Source organism: Chrysemys picta, chromosome 24, assembly GCF_011386835.1.
Source record: "Chrysemys picta bellii isolate R12L10 chromosome 24, ASM1138683v2, whole genome shotgun sequence".
NCBI classification, from domain to species: Eukaryota; Metazoa; Chordata; order Testudines; family Emydidae; genus Chrysemys; species Chrysemys picta.
Window position 1 is genome coordinate 5,298,770 of NC_088814.1, and position 18,305 is coordinate 5,317,074.

The following is an 18,305-nucleotide window of genomic DNA, read 5'->3' on the forward strand; positions in this document are numbered from 1 at the left end:
AGTAAATGAAAGGGGGAACGGCTCCCCGCTCACCGGACCGTTCCTTAAGTAGATCTGAAATGCCGACAACCCCGCCCAGGTGGGGCCAAGCGCCCCTGTTCGTTTTTAATCATCCATCTCTTTGTTTGTAATGGGCAAGCGCTAGGCATTGTGAGGCCGGCATCGCCGCTCGGCGAGGGCCCATGTGGCTTTCCCCCAGCTTTCATTGAACAATTTTGTCTCGGAGGCTTGATTCACCAACTTTCTCGCTGCTACGGCCCTCTCCCCACTCCCCTGTCGCTCGAGCGTTCATTTCGGGATCGCAGTCTGTCAGGTCAGCTGGAAACTCTTCCGTGAAGCACGATCCGTAGCCTGTCTCGGCACAAGCGCCGGCTCTGATGAAGCCAGTTGTAGGGGAGAAAAACCCACCGCTCCTTCTACTTTTAACGGCGCTTCCTTTGGCTCCCAGACACGGGGCTGTGTCGTGCCGGGTATTCAGTGCGGCAGGGAGGGGGGAACTGTCTGGATTTTCAAATCGTAGAGAAAAGGAGAAAGAGAAACCATGATTGCCTGTTTGTGCTTTCTCCCCCGCCGCCCTTTGTGTGTGGAAGAACCATCACCTAATCCAGCACTGCCCCCTTGAACTCCATCCTCCGCTGGGATCGCTACAAACCACTTCCCGGTGGTCAAGCTTTGCGTGTTGATCACCGTTGTCTCCTGTGTTTGTGGTACTGTAGTGCCCAGCCCAGAACACAAAGACAGCCCCAGCTGTCACGTTGTAGCCACTTGTTGGGTTTCCCGTGTGGGTAAATTCGGGCTGTGATCGAGTTTGTGGGTAACGCATGCACTGGCAAAGAGGGAACGGATCCAAGCTGCAAAGTGGCCTAGGCAGATGGGAGCAGTAGAGGCCTTCGGGCAGGGATGATAAATGTAAAGTCCTGTAGACTCAGGAGGGACCCAGCGGCGTGGTTGCTGGATGGAAGCCATGGGGTCCTTATAGGAGAGAAGGGAGGGGATCACATGAGGATCGGGTTTTTAGTGGCCACAGGATGCGATCCACCGCTCTGGCCCATCTTCGCCACCTCCAGCTTGAAGAAACTGGGGGGCTCCCATATCGCTTATCTGTTGCCTCGAGGGAGCCCGGCTGCGACAGCCACTGTTAACCTGCCTTGGGGGAGGCTGTAGAACCATCCGCAGCCTAGATGGGGTCTGAAACAACCCCAAGGGGCCGCCGCTCAGAACTGGGGATGGGATCCCCTCCCCAGGCCCAGCCCCGGACCTGCGAGGGTTGGGATCAGATGGATCCGCACAAGCCCTGGCTTCGGGCTGCCTTCTCCGCCTGCCTGAGCTGTGTGTCGCCTGGGGGACCGGTTGGAGAGGGCCACGAGCCTTCCCCTGCCCCACAGCATCTGTCCCCGCCTCCCAGGGAGGGCTTGAATTCTCCTCCTACACTCCCAGGTTGGGGAGCGTACTATCCATCCATCCATCATCGGGACCGTCACCCTAGTATCTTTAATGCACTGCAATTATCCTTACACGCCAGGGCTGTAATCCCCAAGGGGTGGATGGGGAACTAAGGCACTGAGAGGTTAAGTGACTCACCCAAGGTCATAGCTAGAGTTTGTGGCAGGGAATTAAACCCAGCTCTTCCAAGTCCTAGATGTAGGGCCTTAACCACGGGGCCCACCGTCCTCTCGTTGCGTGCCCAGAGGCTGCTTTGATCTAGCAGGACCCTGGGCTGGTGCGGGGGTGCATTGACAATTGTATCCGAACCATACAACAGGAGAGGGACCGTCGATTGTTGTGTGTTTGCACAGTCAGCACCTTGTGCCCCAGGGGGGTCCCGACCTGGTTGTGGCCTTTAGGTGGTATCGCAATATACATGCAAAGTAGCAAATGCTGCGCCGTTTCCTTGTCTGGGCAGCGATTTAGGAACAGTGGCTCTGTAATGCAGGAGCGCTCGGTGGGAGCCGGGGGTGGTCATGTGCCCATTGTAGTTACGTTGCATGCAGGAGGTCTGTGTCTCCGTGCCCAGACTTAAGCGTGTTCCTATTCTTGTGCCTTTCCCCGCCACCAGCATTGATTCGTCACTGGCTCACAATGAGAGACGGGGGCAATCCGAGTGGGTCTGGCCACCGATGCGTAGGCCAGAAAGTCCCACTGGGATCGTCCCATCTGACCTCTTCTTCTGAAGGGAGGGACTGGCCAGAAATTGTAACCTGCTAAACCTCACCTCGGGCCACGTTTTCAAGAGTGATCAGCAGATGAGCTGTGCTGAAAACCCAGCCAACGCTGCGGCAGCTGCTGGGCACACGCGGAGCACTTCCGAAAAACTAGCCCGTCCTTAGGTCCTCTGGGGCAGCGAAGGTTTTCTGAAAGTCTGTCCTTTCGCGTTGACGACTACGGAGACTGGTGCTCAGGCGAGTTGCGTGAAATCGCCCAGCTGCCCGCCTAGTAAGACATCCCCACAGGCTGTCAGCCGAGCCATTGGCCACTCGGTCACCAACGTGAAAATCCCAAAGTACTTTGGATCATGGCACATAAACTGAGGGGGGGCCGCGTGGTCCAGTGGGTAGAGTCCTGCATAAGGGCTCAAGAGACCTGCATTCTAGTCCTAGCTGTGCTGCAGGCTGACTTTGGGCAAGTCAGGGCACCGCTCTGTGCCTCAGTTTCCCATCCATTTAACGGTCTGCTCTATTTAAACTCTAAGCTCTTTGCAGCAGGGACGGTCTCTCGCTCTGTGTCTGTGCAGCGCCTGGCACAGTGGGGCCCTGATCTCGGGTGGAGCTGCTATTATACTTACAGACTGGCGCACCAGACAGATCCAAATTGTTTAGTTGTAACAACAGTACCTGTCCTTTCCCACCCACGCAGCTCAGAGTGCGTTTGCAAGCAAGACTGAAGCGTCACAAGCCTCCTCTTTGAGGTAGGGAAGCAAAAATGTTCCACGGGTAGATGGGGAAACTGAGGCAGAGAGCGGGGCTGGGAAGTGACGTGCCTGAGCGAGTCGGTGGCAGGGCTGGGAATAGAGTCCCAGGATCCCCAGCCTCTTGCTTTAACTCCTCTCCTAAGCCTCCTTCCCCAGGGCTTTCTCCAGCTGGGACTCAGTTCAGTCCTGGGACTGTCCAGGCTAGGGTGACCAGAGGTGCCTATTTTATAAGGGATTTTTCTTATATAGGCTCCTATTACCCCCCACCCTCTGTCCTGATTTTTCACACTTGCTGTCTGGTCACCCTAGTCCAGGGGGGTGATGTGCGTGGGGCCTTGGGCATCTGGGAGGGGAAACGCTGGTTGCCCCCAGCAGCGAATATCCAGCCTCAAATTGGGCACCTTACATACCTTTCCTCCCCACTCTGCCTCCCTCCCTCCCTTCTCTCCTCCCATCCATCCTCTTTCTCTTTCTCTGCCATCCCTGTCCCCTCCCACGCCCTCTCACTTGGCCTCTCCCTCCCCTCCGCTCCCCTTCTCCAGTCCTTCCTTTGCCCCTTCTCCTTCCTCCACTTGTTCCTTCTCTCTGCACTTCCACACCCCCCATCTCTAGCTGGGCAGGCCCACAGCCAGACGATTGAGAGTGTGTGGGGGGATTACACTGTAAAGGCTCTGGTGGTATGCAGCGGGGTTCAGGGCGAGGTATAGAAACCCTGGCAGAAATGGGGGGGGCATGTGCCCCCCCATGCATCACTTCTGCATACTGCCTCCCTCCCCCAGTTTTAGCATCCCTGCACCGAGGGTGACCAGACAGCAAGAGTGAAAAATAGGGACGGGGCTGGGGGGTAATTGGCACCTGTATAAGAAAAAGCCCCAAATATTGGGACTGTCCCTATAAAATCGGGACATCTGGTCACCCTACCTGCACCTCTCTCTACCTCCACTGCCACGTCGTCTTCTGGCTGTCCTTTCCCTCCCTGCCTTCCACCTTCTCTCTCCCCCCCACCCTCCTCCCACTCTCTGTCACTCCATCTTTCTCTCTCTCTTCCCCCCCCCCCCACTCTGGTCCCCAGGCCCTTGGCGGATCAGCAGATGACAAGAGCTCTGACCCTTGCTTTTTGTCAGAAGATGTAACACATGTTGTGTTTACCAGCTTGCCTTAGCGGTCAGCACCCATCACTTCCGCGCCTTTTAATCCTTCTGATGAAGAAGGAACCCTCCTGGCCATCCGCCCAGAGACTTGGCTTTCCAGAGTTACGCTAAGCCAGGCAGACAGGGACTGGAGACACCCCAGGAGCGTCGGGAAGGGGAAAGCTTGTTTTCAGAGAAAATCTGGTTCCCTCTGAAACAAATTGCGTCGTACAGGAATCAGACAGGAGGTCAGGGAGAGGCGGGTTTGGGGCGTGTGTGTGAAATGGACTTTCTTCCCGCCCCTCCACTGGCCTCCTGCTCCCTCTCCTGCGTGGCTGCTTCTCGGGGGGGTCTTAGTGCACGGAGGGTGCTGTGCCGAGTGCCCACGTGGTGGCAAAGAGGGCTGGCGCCGGTGCAGTGGGGCGACGCTAGGGGATTTTAGTGCAGCTGTATAACCGGGCCAGGGCATAACCGTCCGGACCCAGCCCGGTCTAGCTAAGGCCCTAGGATCGGGCGGTCTGTGCGTCTCGGCTCCCGAAGGCGGGCTCTGTAGTAGTAGCCACTCCGACTAGCTGGCCCTGAAGGCAGCATGCATGGCAGGGCCGGACACAGGAATGAGGACTGGACAGGTTTTTCCCAGATGTGTAATAGCTTCTGGAAGCCCAGAATGAAATCTGACTAGCCAGGGAGTGTGGGATAAAGGAAGGAAAGACACTCCCCCACCCCGCCTCCTTCCAGGGAAGCTGGTTAACTCACCAGCCTGCCACCCCCCCTCTCCTGAGTTGGAACTGAATGGCGAATTGGTCACACATGCTCTTCATGCCATAGCTCAGGGCTGGATCCCTTCCAAGCACGTCACCCCCTCACCCCCTATGCTTAAGAGAAGGGGGCATGGCTGGATGCTATCTAATTTCCATTCCCCCCCCCCCCCGCCATACACACAAACATATGCCCACTGCATTCTAACCCAACCGCAGTCTCTGGCTCATGGAAACACAATGGCTGGGAAACCCTGCAGGGTGGGAACCATCTTCTGCCGCAGCGGGTGCACCACTGGTTCTCTCTCTCACACGCTCCCCGGCCCGGTTCCTGCCACGTGCTGCCACAGACCGACAAAACCATTTCTTACACTGGTGCAGAAAGTGTGCTAGGGACTCGGTACAGTGTTAACTGTCCCATCTGGATTCGCAGCTCGGTCACCGTCGGCACCAGCCGAAGAACACAGGATCTAAGTCAGAGACCATCTTCTATTAGGCAGACCCGTTTTGATGATCCCGTCTCTGGTTACTTAAGACAGGTTCCAATCGGAGTCCCTGTCTATATATTACAGTGCCCTCCGGGCTTTGCAGATACGGATTTATTGATTCCCCGTCCCCCAACCAAGCTCTACGAATCTCCCTGGTGGCTCGTCACAGCTCACTTTCTTGTGCGCACCATTTTTCACATCTCCGCTTTTGAATTTCATGCCCCGCTTTAAGTTTTCATGTGGCAAAAAGTGGGGTGTGAACACACGGCTCCCGTTCACACCCGAAAGAACTCGAGGCTGGGCATTGCGCCCTGACTGGGCGTGAAATGTTGTACGTACAGCCAAACAAAACCCGTAGGCTTGAAAAAGGGACAAACGTCAGCCCGTTAGGGGTAAAAAAGTGAAGGCCCGCCTGATCAGCGGGGAAGAGCTTTCTGATAGTAGACGGTTCTTTACCCTGGCAGCAAAAGGCCTAACGAGCTCAAATGGTTGGAAACTGAAGCTAGACAAATTCTGACTTGAAACAAGGCACAGGGAGGGGAATTAGCCATTGGAACAACTTGCCTACGGATGTGATGAATTCTTCATCGCTTGCGTCGAGCCTGGCTGGCGTGCTAGAAGATCTGCCTTAGCACCGGCAGACGTTATGGGCTTGAGGCAGGAGCCTCTGGTCAGATGATGCAGGAAGTCAGAGAAGATGGGCAGAATGGGCCCTTCAGCTCTATGGATCATGGCTGAACGGCCACAGGAGAAACATCTGACACTGAAGCACAAGAAGCAGAAATAGGGCGCAGGAGAGGTCCTGCTTTTTGAGGGTGGTCATGCCAAAAGCATCCCGAAACCCTGAAAGAGACCTGGGCTGGGGCTACAACCAGCCTGGCTTCCCGAAGCACTGGAAGCTGCTCTGGGAGGCACCAGCAAGAAACTCATTCCTCTGAGGCGGATCCGAAAGCCCACCGAAGTCAAGGGAAAAACTTTGGTTAATGTCACCGAGGGCCTGATTCTCCTCTCGCTGGCCCCTGGAGGCTGCTGGAATTATATCACTGTGAGTGACCCCCAGGGGACCAACTGGCCCAGGCTTTAACATGTGGCTATGCGGGGCCAGTTTTAATGGCCACACAAACTGCAGGTTAAGAACATTAAGAGCGGCCGTACTGGGTCAGACCAATGGTCCATCTAGCCCAGTATCCCGTCTTCTGACAGTGGCCAGAGCTTCAGGGTGAGTGTATGGAACAGGGCAGCTGGGTTCATCCAGGCTTGTCTTCCCCTCCTAGCTTCCGGCAGTCAGAGGCTTAGGGTCGCCCTGAGCATGAGGTTGCATTCGAAGCATGAGATCAGCTTAAAAATCCAGGAGATTTCAAAAATGGCGGTCATTTTTATTTGCCTTTTGGATTTTGAGCTTTTCGGAGGTCTCATTTCCAAGCTTTTCTCCCCAGCCATGAAGGCGAGGAACTTCTTTTATTTAAAGAAAAAAAGGGAGGGGGATTCTCATACTCACGTGACTCCAGGAGCTGGGACTTTAAGTGATGCGAGAATCGTGATAACGGTCACAAGCGTTGCTTTTCCCAGTGTCAGGTGGCACTGCCTTGCAGCCACCGAGGAAGTAAGCCTCCTAGATTGATTTCCATGGAAGCTATGGCCCTAGATACCTTTGAAGATCTGGGCCTAAACGTCTTGTTTCCTCTTGTTAACAACTCCGACTGCACTGCAAAGAAGCTGCAGGGAGTGGCACTGACTATTCCGTGGGAGGCGCTCTTCCATCTGACCCACGTCTGACCCAATGCCCCTGCCTGGTAACGGAGTTTTTCCATTGTGCTTTTGCAGATGCTGCTTTCCAGGTGAGATCTGGGGCCTGGCCATTTGGGGTCATTCGAGATGCCCATGGCACATGTTGCAAAGATTTCTTCCGCTCAGTGGCCCTGTCCGCCTTCCAAATGGGAGAGCTGCAAGCTGCCTCCCGAAAATCTTCCCCGGCCGTTCCAAGCGGGGCTGGGATTCTTCTTCACTTCCTGTCCTAAACTGCAGTGGAATGTGGCTGGGCCCTGTCAAACAGCTGCAGCCCTCAGCGCTTTGATGCTTAAAGTGCCTTAGGAATGCCGAAGCTAGAGGGAGAGCTAAAGCCAGTTGGCAAAGCTCTTAGAGATCCTCTGGTATGAAAGGCGCTGGGTGATGACAAGATAATTTAACCTCCCCGTGGCCATCTAGGAACTCATCCTTGTCATTGTGCTGGCAGCTGTGGGGACAGAATCCGATTCTCCAGCTCCTAGAAGCCAAGATTGTGGCTGCTTCGACTAAAGGAGAATCTCCACTAACTGCTGGCAGTAGAAGGTCCGACGCAGTGAGGTGGTTCTGGTTTCATCCAGTAGAGGGCAGCAGTGATGCACAGCCCTTAGACGGGGCGCACTGCAGAACCGGAGAATGGGTCTCGACAAAGACCGGGGGTGTTCATGCTGGAATCGAGTGGCAGCTTGTGCCCAGCCGAATGCCCGCTGTGAGGGGGGGATTGATATAGTTCTGTGGGGGAGCGAGGGGGGTGCAGATTGAGAAATCCAGGCCCAGGGGCGTTTGCGGGGAGAGGGAATCCATTGCAGAGGACTAGTGAGTGACTGGAGTTGGTGGAGCCGATAGGGTGACCAGATGTCCCGATTTTATAGGGACGGTCCCGATTTTTGGGTCTTTTTCTTATATAGGCTCCTATTACCTCCCACCCCCTGTCCCGATTTTTCACACTTGCTGTCTGGTCACCCTAGGAGCCGAACCAGGAAGGGGTTAACCCTCTGGAATGCTGCCCCCCAGAGCTGGCCGTTTTTGGATGGCACCAGCTGAAATATGTTAATAGCTTTTCTTCCTGTTCCTCTCCGTTTACACTGCAAGCTGTCGCCCGGCCGGGTAACCAGAGCCCACTTCCTTTCCGAAGATTAAGGAACCCTCTCTGCTCCTTCCCCTCTCTGGCTGGGACACGGACCCTAGGGCTGGCCGCGTGAGAGCCAGGGAGTGATCATCTCAGGGCAGGGGGTCTTTCCAGGCCCTGTCCTGGCCCAGGGTCCCCTCTGCTGCTGCAGCTGTGAGATGCGCCCGGGAAACTCCAGTCTCGCCCGCTTGGATGAGAGGGCAGGACCTCTGTGGAATGCACAGGGTTAATTTCAGGGGGTTTAGCCCCGAGTCCCAGATAGTCCAGTGATTGCGGGAGCTGAAAGCGGGTGTGTGTGTGTGTGTGGGGAAATAGTGCATTGAATATTGGAGAGATGAGCTGGGTCAGGTAATATCTTTTATCGGACCAACTTCTGTTGGGATGAGAGCCAAGCGTTCTCTTCTTCAGGGCTGGGAAAGGTACTCTGAGGGTCCCAGCTGGGACCGACCCAGCTCCAACACAACTGAGTATCGGGATCGCTTTGTTTCTCTGGATACAAGTATCCGCGTGTGCGCACACGAGGGGGTGTCTGGGCAAAACGCGTGTGTAATTTAGTCGTCAGGCAGAACAAATGACACACTAGCCAGTGACAACTGAAGAACAGATCAACCGTCTGCAAATCCCACTGATCATAAAATGAGCACACAGATGGCTCAGCCTAGAGTCTCGTAGAGAGAAGCAGGGCATGTTTATTACTAATAACTATTTGTTTAACCTTTCTTTCACCACCTCCCCACTTGCTATACGTTGTCGGCTGCTGTCAGCATTAAGGAAAGACCGGGTGGGCAGCAGGTACAGTCTGTACACTATATTGCTTTGCAGTAGACACCGTATTTCCCTTCTTGGATTGTTTTTCTCCCCGAGATGAGCCGGAATCGAAATCCTCCATCCGAACTTCGGAGAAGTTGCAATTTGGAGCTGGGTCTGAATTTCTAGCCTAGCTTTAGAACGAGCTAAACAGAACCCATCCATCCATTGATGTGAATGACCCCCCAAAATCTGGGGGGTCTCTCTAAGCCCTGGCTTGGGTTTTGATCCAGTCTAAGTGAACTCGCCCTGCATTGGAGTTCTGTAGCGGAAGTACAATGAAAGAGGGTCTTCTGGCGCTCCTTCCAGTGCAGACGAAAGCCGGAGGCACTCGGGGATCACCCCATGAATTGTGGTCCTCGTGAGATGAGGATGGCCAATCTCAATGCCAAACCAGCCTGGTCTAGTTTATCATCTGCTCTGCTGGACGCTGTCACAGTTAGAGCCACTCAACATTTTCTCCTCACAGCATTTTTGGGGCAGGGGAGGGTGAAAAATGGCTTTTTGACTAAACAAGAAAATTTCCAGTGGAATTTTTGGCTTTTGTTGAATTTGTTCGATGGGTGGCGGGGCGGAAAGGGAGTGGTCATGGGAAAAATAAACACATTTCCCCCCCACACTTTTTTGTCCCCCTCCCCTTTCTGCATTTCTCTGTGTTGCCCATGGAAATGGAAAGAGAGGCGTGGGCAAAAAATGAAAATTGACCCTTTTTCATTGCTTGCTTTTTCTATTTTTTTTTAAATACAGTTTTTTGAAATGGAATGAAAACATTTAATTCTTTCCCCCCAGAGACAAGGTGGGTGAGGTCAGATCTTGTTTTCGACCAACTTGTTGAGAGAGAGACAAGGTTCAAACTTGCTTCCTTTGAAGTTTTTTATGGACAATACTGATTTTTTTTTTAAATTCACTTTAGTCAGGGTCCCTTGGGCGGTGAGCCTGTTAGATTTCCCAAGCTATCATGCCATTCGGTCTCCTAAGCTGTTATCCCATTAGATCTCCCAGAGTAGGAAGGATCAGACTTCGGAGTGGAGAAAGCCCATATGGAATTGGTCACTTGATAGGTGGCATTTTAACCATGGCACTGGAGGTGTCATCTTTTGGATGTGAATATCCACGGTTCTTAGCCGAACACGCCAGTTAAAGATCCTTGGTGGTTATTAATGCTGGTCATCTGGCCAGATTTCCAACATGGTGCCTGCCCCCTTGTGCTGGCGTTAACCTCGCTTCAAAAAAAGACGTGAGAACCAGTTGATTATTAATCCAGCCGATTACCAAAGCAGGAGATGAATCTAATAGGACAAGGAGCTGGCCGGGGCCTGCTACGTCTCCCCCGCAATGAGAAGGGAGGGTTGGCAGGTAGAGGCTGCCTGGACCGAGGCCAAAGGTCTGATCAGACAGAGGGTTAAAGCTCCGAGCTGCTGGGGCCGGCTCTGACCAGAGACCCTGAAAGCGAACGAGCCTCATATCCACGGCCCTTCGTGATCGAATGTGAAGGCTCCTGTCTGAAGGGATGAGAGAGGCCAGGGCCCAGGGCTCGGTGCTCCCGGGGGGGCCAGGCAGGAGGTGGCATTCACACACCCCCAGAGTGAGTCAACATGTCAGCCCCAGAACTGAATAATTTGCCGTTTCCTAACGTTATAATTAACTGGCAACTCTTCCCGAGCGGGGTGGAGGGGGAAGTTCTCCGGCAGAACAGCTGCCTGCTTTCAGGATATATCGCGCTGAATCGACAATGCCTCTTCACAAGCAGAGCTGTGAGTCCGCGGGGGACCAGGGCAAAGGAAAATGACTCGAACACATGATACCGGCAGAGCAGAGGTGGGAAGGGTGCGGGGGGGGTTTACAGCTAATGTCTGATGGTCTCCTCTTCATGCCACCACCATCAACCACACACACGCTCCCTTGGCTTTGCTTCTTAACTAATACTAAGGGGGCTGCTTGCCAGCTCTCTGCATCCCTGGGATCCATGCTCGTCAGGAACAGGGCCTGCACACAGTGAATTCCATGGCTGGTGCTGGGGGGCTGCAGACCACCCCTTTCCCTATACCGCACATGGGGCCCTCTGCCAGCTGTGACTGTCATTTTATTTGATCGTGGATTGTTCGTATTGCAGTAGCACGGAAAGGCCCCCGTTGAGATCAGGGCCCCATTGTGGTAGGCGTTGTATGCGCACCCATCAAGAGGCAGTCCCCTGTCGCACAGAGCTTACAAGAGAAGTAGGCAAGACTGACAAAGGATGGAAGTGGAAACTGAGGCATGGGGGGGGGAAGTGACTCACCCAAGGTCCCACAGCAGATCAGTGGAGGAGAAGGATGGCCCAGTGGTTAGGGCACTATGTAAGTCTTGGGAGACATTCCTTCAACTCCCTCCTCTGCCACAGACTTCCTGTGTAACCTTGGGCAAGTCACTTAGGATCCTTTCTCGCTTCCTGCCCTAAACTGTTGTGTACGGTCGCTGTGCGCTGTTAAACAGCTGCTGCATTCCCTCCCAGAGCTGGCTGCATTTCAGTGACACGAGGAAAGTGATTCAGGTCTGTAAAGCTAACAGGTCCACACCCTCAGCTGGTGTCAACTGGCATAGCGGCCGCTGACTTTCATGGTGCTGATTCACACCAGCTGTGGATCTGGCCCTATAATTGTGAATGTGTTGATGCACAAACACTGGCCTATTACCACTGACAATCCATGCACAGTGGGGATAGGGTGCCGTGTTTGGGTGTCTCTGGGCACGCCTGGTGCCCGTTTGTGTGTGTAATGACTGGGCAGTTATTTCTAGCTGGCTTTGTTGGTTCTTTCCCCGGGACTTTGCCAGGGCAGGTGGCAGGGGCCCAGCTCTGCCAAGCTGCGGTTTGCTGTCATGCCTCCCTGACCACCTCCGTAAGAGCTGGCTTCATAGCAAAAGTGAGATGCAAATTCGTCCGACGGGGTATTTTTATTCCTGAGACTGAATTTAGACCCTTTTTTTTTCTTTTCTTTTCTTTTGTTCTTCTTTTAATAATGAAAAAAGGAACAAAGTGATTTATTAAGAAACAGCCCCACTGGTTTATCCTCTACTTGTCTCACAGTCCTGTATATTCCTGCCTGAGACCCGAACCGCTGCCAAACTTCGGGCTGCCGTTCATATCAGGATTCCTTTTGGAAATGGATTTGAATGGGGTTATTGTTAATAACAACAGGATCTGCACAGATCTTCTACGGGTGGAAACCAGCAGTTGTTGGAGTTATGCTGATTTCCATCAGTGGCGCATCTGGTCCCAGCTGCCTGAACGTCTAGGCACATGTTTGCTCAGTTCCTGAGCTGGTCGGAAAAACGTTGATGGGGGAGTTTTCCATCGGAGAACGCCATTTTGCTGAAATTGAAAGGTGGCGTAGGAATGTGTCAATGTCGATGAAATTTTCAACAGGGAAAAGAATCAGTCTGACTTTCTCATTTCAATTATGTCCGGATGTTTAATTTTGACTTTCTCATTTTGATTTGTGCCATTTTGACTTTTATACTATATTAAAATATTATTTTAATATTAAATGAGATGTCATATGCTATGTTTCATAGGCTACTTTTCATATTTTACAGTAGAATGTTTCAACAGTATTGAAACAATGTTTTTACCTTAATGAACTTAAATATTCCAATAGTCCTGAATCAGAAATTCTGGAACTTTCATGCCGCAGGAAATTCCTAACTTTTGATTTTTTGTTTCCCAATGTGAAATTATTTTTTTTTCAAATTGTTGGAATTTCTCACAGAACAGAAATTCCAGTTTCCGTCCAGCTCTGCTCATTTTGCAATGCAAAGAAACTTCTCTCCAGCTGCACTTGACTGGATATACTTACACTCGGCTCCTGACAGGTATACAGGCCTTGATTCTGGTCTCGCTCACGCTGGTGTAAATTAGGGGCCTCTCCACTGAACCAATGGGCCAGGACCCTATGGTGCTAGGCGCTGTACAAACACAGAACAAAAATATGGTCTCTGCCCCAAAGAGCTTACGATCTAAGTATAGGCCAAGAGACAACAGGTGGAGACAGACAGGTGGGAGAGCACAAGGAATCATTGAGACAATATTGATCTATGCCTCAGTTTTCCCCATCTGTAAAATGGGGATAATGATACAACCCTCCTTTGTCAAGCACTTTGAGATCTGCTGATGAAAAGCACTACATAAGAGCTGGCGATTATTATGGTCTCGTTACACCAGCTGCCTAACCATTGTCAAGTTTTTTGTAGGCAGCACGGCAAAGGAGAGGTTAATAAATGGTTGACAGATGTTCTAAGCATGGGCGTGGGTTGTATGTGTTAGAGCGGGCTATCAGCATAGAAGGGTTAAAGACGGTTATGCGGCCTGGTAAGACGCAATCGTTGGATTCTCTTAACAAGTGATCGGCCAATTATTGACACATCGATGAATCCTGTACTAAGCCTTTATAGATGGTTTGTAAATGAGACCTCAGTATAAAGCATGTGTGGCCTGAAACTAAAATGTTGCTGTGCGTTCATCTTTGTCACTGACACCTCCCCTACTAGAGAGTTCATTCGGCACGCTTGCACTAACATCCAGGGAGCTCCGCTGATTGATACAAACGGAGGATCTGGCATGATATCTATAGGGGACCAAAGCCCAAGATCACTGCTCTTGCTAGGAGTTTTGCTTGAATAAAATCTTCAGAATCCGGCATGAATCTCATCTGGCAGGATTGAGCTCCGCGTCGGGTGACCTTACATCCCGTTTTGGCCAGGACAGTCCCCTTTTTCTAAGCCCTGTCCTGGTCGATGCGACTCTTGTCAAAACTGGGCATTTTTCCCCGTTTGCTCTTGCCAATTGATCATCTGTTGGCAAACGGCAACCGGGACAAATGCCTGGTTTTGCCAAAAAAGTGGGGTGCGACCCCTAGCGGGGCATGGAGGAACGTGCGGGGGGAGGGTGCGAGCGGCAAAGCCAGCCCTGCATGGGAGGGAGGGCTCAGCGGAGGGGCTCAGGCCAAGCCAGCCCCACACGGGGTGGGAGACAGGGATTCTTGGCCTGGCCCTGCGTGTGGGGAGTAGAGGGAGGCCTCAGGCCATCCCTGTGCGGGCGAGTGGCTGGGGGGACTCGAGCCCGTCCCACGCTTGGGAGGGTAGAAGGGGGCCTCGGGCCAGCCCCATGTGGTGTCCTGTTTTCCCTTTGGGAAAATATGGTCATCCTAGCCCATGGTATGTGCACAGCTTCCTCTAGGCCAGATTCTCGGCTGGCGTCAGGTGGCGTAGTTAGGCCGCAGCGGAGCTACGTGGCTTGACGCCAGCTGATCCAGAATGAATGAATACAGTTTCTCAACCAGCCGTTGGATGTCTACGGGCGGCTACTAGCTCTTGGCAGGGGGTTGGGATGAAATTCATCCCTAGGCAAAAGGCTTATGCACCATTTAAGTCTCATTTCAGCCTTCAAAATAGGGCAGAGGTGAGTCTGACCCCCTTCTCCACTAGCTGGAGGCCCCATCCTACGGTACACCTTCACCCGCCAAAGATCTGTCCGACTAGCAACTTGCTTCTGCGATTGACAAAGGCGGGTAAGAATCGTTAGCCCCAGTTTTCCAGTGGGGAGACTGCGGCACGGCTGACTTGAAGTGACTTCTCCGGGGACAGTGTCAGGTTCCTGGCTGGCTGATTCCCAACCCCGGGATCACAGATGCCCCAGCACAGTTTTACGGGTCTAGCTAGTTGTAAAAAAATCCACCCACCTCCAACTGAAAGTATCAGAGGGGTAGCCATGTTAGTCTGAATCTGTAAAAAGCAACAGAGGGTCCTGTGGCACCTTTGAGACTAACAGAAGTTTTGTGCAAGTTTCTTCATGAGGTTGATAGATTACTTCTGTTAGTCTCAAAGGTGCCACAGGACCCTCTGTTGCTTTCTCCAACTGAAAGACAGCCCAGGCTGAGTTGAAAGGGGAGCTCTGGTTAACAGGACACAGCAGCGTAGTGGAGGGCAGGAAGGATACTGCATCCACAGGCCCAGTCTAAATAGTCCAGGTGGCATGTGGATAAGAACCCGCTTCAGATGTCATCACTGATGAGGAGCTCGGGGCGATAGTGGCTTGAAAGATGCCCGTCCCCAGCCGCTGAGCACTGACTCAGAACAGATGGAGCTGCTGAGCGGCACCACTTGTGTAACACCCTCGGACAGCCCCACCCCGGCTGGGGTCTCCCTCCGCGCTGAACAAGGCAGCTCAACCGCAGGCTTCGGCAGCTCTCCTGGCAGGGCGGGCGAAGCTCTTCGACAAGCTACTTCGCCAGTGCGCTTCCTGAGACGGGAGCGTGACAGGGCAAAAGAGAGAGAGAAAATGCAAAAGCCCCACGACCACAATCATATCCTGCCCGGATCCCTTGGCGTGAGCCGTTTCCTCCTGCCCGCCGCACCTCAGAGGGTGCCCATGTGCCACAGGGCACAGGAAACCGGACGCGCTTAGGACAGGACAGTTGAGATACAAGATGCCTTTGCTGCTCTCTTCCTGTTCCCCAGCTTTGCCACTGCTTTGCTGGGTGACCTTGGGCAAGTCCTGGCCCCTCTGCGTGCCTTGGTTTCCCCATCTCTACAATAGTGACAATGATACTGACCTCTTTGGTAAAACACTGAGCTCCGCACTTCCAGAAAGGGGCTCATTTTTGGTCTGAAGACATCCTGAGAGGGAGAATTCCTTCGCCGCCATAGAAGATCCTCTTTTGGAGCTCTGAAAAGGGGCAGTTCAGTTCTCTTCTCCTCGGGACGTTGATTCCCTATGTCTGCCAGCTCAGAACAGCGCTTTGTATCCCTCCGACGCCGCTCTGAGCCCTCAAATCGCTGCGTGCAGCCGGACGCTCAGCTGTCTGGTTTTAACAACTCTCGGCAATGATCTGAAATTTCCTCTGGGGGGGGTTTTATGGGCATCATGAGATCGTAAAAGTCATGCAATAAATCTAAAGCGGAACATCATCTTCATTCCAGCCAGTTTTACCCTTAACGATCTTGGCCGGTTTTTTCTTGGTTGGGACATGCTGGATTTATTGATTTATTTACGCGGCTGGTGTGGGGGTGAAATCGGAGGGACGGGTTCCCCTGCCCATTGAATTCATCTCTAATTCTGCCCTTTCCTGTGGGACCGAATCCCATCACATTGCAGGCAGGGCTGTAATGTTCATTCTTCAGACACCTACAAGCCTATCAGGACCATAACCCTTTGACGTCTCTCTTCAGGGGCACTGTATCTCGGGAACCACTTATTCAAACAGCCCCGGTTTTGGATTGCTCCCCCTTCCCTGGACTTTGATGCCGCCCAGTGCTTTCCAAGACCACCTGAGTCAGAATGTGGATGCGAGAGGACTTCGAAAAGGCGGCTGTTCAAACCGTGAGCCCCTCTCAACTTTATCTGGAACGAGCCGAGCGAATCATAGAATATCAGGGTTGGAAGGGACCTCAGAAGGTCATCTAGTCCAACCCCCTGCTCAAAGCAGGACCAATCCCCAGACAGATTTTTTTACCCCAGTTCCCTAAATAGCCCCCTCAAGGATTGAACTCACAACCCTGGGTTTAGCAGGCCAATGCTCAAACCACTGAGCTATCCCTCCCCCCTGGGATTTGTTAATGCTCTGCTGTAACAAAGCTCTGCGCGCATGGACTGTGTGTTTGTGCTGGCTGGGTGTCTTTGAGCGTGGCGCGAAGAAGTGCCGGAGGAACTGGGATCTGAGCGGATCTTCTGTTCTTTTAAAAGGTTGGATCTGGATCAAACCCTGAACCACGGAAAGGAATGGATGGTGTCGTGGTTAAGGAACCATCCTTGGGCTCTGGGATCGTTTCCTGGCTGTGCCACGGGTTCCCGGTGAGACCCTTAACCTCTCTGGGCCTCATCTATAAAATGGGGATACTTGACTTCCTTTATCTGACTCGTCTATTGAGTTGATAATCTCTTCGGGACAAGGGCTGCCCTGGGATTCCTGCAGCAATAGCGCCCCTAGCAACTTTAAGACAAGTGCTAAGAACCATTTGGAGCTGGATCATCTCTGATGGTGGAAGCCCCACTGAGGAGCAGAGGGGCCCTTAGAGCGTCAGGATCCTTCTGGAATAGTCAGGATTTGTGGTACAGCAAGTGTCTAGAGACCTCAGCTGAGGTGAGGACTGTCTTGCGCTAGATGCTGTACAAACATGGGGTGGGATGCCTTCTACCGCTGTAACTTCCCATACAGGAGTAGCTAGTCTGGTATAAAGCACCTTTTATGCTGGTACAACTGCGTCCACACTAGTGAGGATTGTACCGCTTCAGTTATAGCCAAAGGGATAAAACGTGTGTGTGCAGACAAGGCCGCAAAATAACTTGAACTCCAAAGAATGGAGGAAGGAAACAGAGGGGAAGTGATTTGCCCAAGGTCCTATAGCAGGTCATAGCTAGGAATAATGCCCAGGTCTCCTGGGCCCCAGTGCAGTGCCTTGTCCACTGGCCTGTGCTGACAATGGGAGCAGCAGGGAAGCTGGTGAGCCTCGTAATTGTCTGTCTTCCTCTGCTTCCTGGCCAGGAGGGCTGATCTCACAGCAGGAGGGGGCGTGTGCCTGTGAATTTATCCTCGCTGGGGATGGTAAATCAGGAATGAATTAGCACGTGGTGACGTCAGAGGAACACATGCTGCTGCGCTTTTTCTCGTCTCCTAATGAGCTGTTCGGGTGGTTTTTTTCCCCTTTTCTCTTTTAACAAAAGTTTTCCCGACACAGGAATTGGCTGGAAAGTTTTTTGGTAAGAACTTCGATGAGAGATTGATTGATTTCTGGGCCTCCACTGCTTCTGATGTGCAGCGTTGCTGTGGGCTGGTAACAAGGCGTCCACCCCAGAGGTGGCCGAAGTGTATAGTTTGTAAAGCAGTTGAGGATCCTCGCGGGCACTGTTTTCTCAGGGGGGAACGGGGAGGCTTGGGTTAAAGGGCATAGGGATGCAATGTCTTTGCCCCTCCGCATGTGTTCATGTGTGTCCTCCCTGTGTGTGTTGCCATGTGCAGGTGACACAGAGCAAAGGACATCTGGATCCAGGATATTGGATTTCCAGACCCTTCCCAGTCTGGCTGCCGGCATTGTAAAATCCTTGACTAAAACAGCTGTTTAAATGCTCCTAATATCAATTCTTTCCTCTTCTAATTCCTGGGGGATTACAGCGCTGGGCGGAGCTGGCAGGGAGCCGGAAGAGGAGCCGGGGTGATTTTGCATATAGATTTAAACAGGGGGAAGGGAAGCTTTTCTAAACAATTAAACTTCTGAAAAGACTGAAATGGCTGCTAAGTTGCATCTGATGGGACAATACACAACCCTCTATAG

General features: G+C 52.6%; 1 long non-coding RNA gene across 1 annotated transcript; it reads right to left on the minus strand.

Annotated features, from left to right (window-relative positions):
* Positions 1–11,959: 11,959 nt before the first annotated feature.
* Positions 11,960–15,862, minus strand: LOC112058834 (uncharacterized). Its single transcript, XR_002888020.3, has 3 exons — positions 15,590–15,862; positions 12,836–12,944; positions 11,960–12,351 (listed from the first exon to the last, which is right to left on the minus strand). It is a non-coding gene; the product is annotated as an uncharacterized LOC112058834 (long non-coding RNA).
* Between the last annotated feature and the right edge of the window lie 2,443 nt (positions 15,863–18,305).